This window comes from Echinops telfairi, unplaced genomic scaffold, assembly GCF_000313985.2.
Source record: "Echinops telfairi isolate 266 unplaced genomic scaffold, ASM31398v2 ScPeMD7_3533;HRSCAF=4204_0, whole genome shotgun sequence".
NCBI lineage: Eukaryota > Metazoa > Chordata > Mammalia > Afrosoricida > Tenrecidae > Echinops > Echinops telfairi.
The window spans coordinates 77,493,044-77,494,894 of NW_022107431.1; positions in this window are offsets into that span (position 1 = coordinate 77,493,044).

Below are 1,851 nucleotides of genomic sequence, written 5' to 3' on the forward strand. Positions count from 1 at the left end.
GAGGAAAGAAAATGAGGAACACAAGGAGGAAGCCAGGGGAGTACTGTTACCTTTAGAGGATTGCAACCAATGATGAAAAAATAAATTGTATAAATTTTTGAATGGAAAATGAATTTGCTCTGTAAACTTTCACTCAAACCATAACAACAACAATAACAACAACACATTATCAGAGTCTAATAACTGTGGTATTTCAAATCATCCCTTTTGGCAAATATATATTTATAAAAATATATTATATATATGAGTATATATATACTTTATGTAGAAATGTATATACTTTATGTAGAAATATATACCATATGAAAGAGTGAAAAAACTATCCAATAGCACATACATGGAGGTACCATGAGTCCAAATCAATTCAATAACATTTAAAAAATAAATCTTGTTTTAAATAGGCTGAGCTCTTTCACATGTTTGAGTTTTTATATATACTATTTTTTAAAATGTGGAATTCTGGGCCACTCCACACTTAGCCACTTTGCCTGGGTGTTTAAATGTTCAAGCTCAGCTCAAGTCCCTCTGAGACTCTGCCCTTCTCCCAGATGGAGTCAGAAGCTTCTCATCTCTGCTGAGCTTGATCTTGAACATGGTTATGGAAGTTCGCATGTGCTGCATTGCAATTAATTTCCAGTGACTCCTGCCCTAGACTATCTTTTGATGCAAAGACTATGTCCACTCACCTTCTGTTCCCCAGGACCTGGCAGATGGCTGGCATATAGTAGAAGTTCAGCAGATATGAAATGAAAAGGAACAGCCAGGACTGTAAGATAAAAGTTGCATGAGGTATTCTTTAGGAAATGTTGAGGCACTGCTGAGTTCCACTGTAAAATCCCATTGACAAAAGCCCCAGTTTGAAGAACGGACTAATTCATATGCTTCAATTGCCCAGATGGTGTGTTGCCAGAGGAGCCACGGGGGCATAGTGGTTAGGAGTTGGCTTTCTAACAGCAAGGCCAGCAGTTCAAGACCAACAGCCCCTCTGGAGAAAGATGGGGCTTTCTACTCCTATAAACCCACAGGGCAGTTCTACCCAGCCCTAAAGCATTCACTTGATGGCAGTGAGTGAGTCAGTGCTTTGCTGAGCTGATAAGCTGCCCCTTCTAATATCACTTTATGTGTGCTGTCATGGTTGGATCTTATCCACTTTAAGAGAAATTGCTTTAATAGGTGGAGGGCTAAGCCTTGCTAATTTCAGTACAGAATTTAGTACATGACTGTATAAAACTACTCTGAAATGTTATCAGATAACTGAGCTTTATTAAGAAATAACTACCTTCATTCTACAATTGTGGATGATTTTAAATAAAAGCAACAGAAATTGAAGTTTTAGATACTAATTTAACACAAGGAGAAAGCAGGGGTTAGATAATAACAGCCAAACTATCTTCTGTCTTCAAAAACTACTAGGAGATGAAATGGTATTTTGTACTATGAGTTGATGATTTTTGGCATATCTGCTTGAAAAAATTATGACCAATGTTTTATAAAATGTTATCTTCACAATTGAATCTCACTACCTATCCTGTTTTCTTATCTTTACAAAATATTCTGCAGGTTGAGCGGTGTCTTTCTTTTTTTGCTATTTTACAAATACATTGTTCTTTTGGATTTGATCGTGAGCGTTTCCTTTCATGTCTTGCTGTAGTGAATGAAGGCAGAGCTAGACTAAATGTGAGTAGGAAGGTTTTTTTATCAATGTCTTAAAGAGAGTTTAAATGATTTCTTTAGAAGACATACTCATGACATAAAAACATTTTTATGGAAATTATTTTCCATAAATAGGAAAAGAGAAATAGATGAAAGTTAAATATTTTATATTGTTAGCAGTCAATCACAGAGATAGTA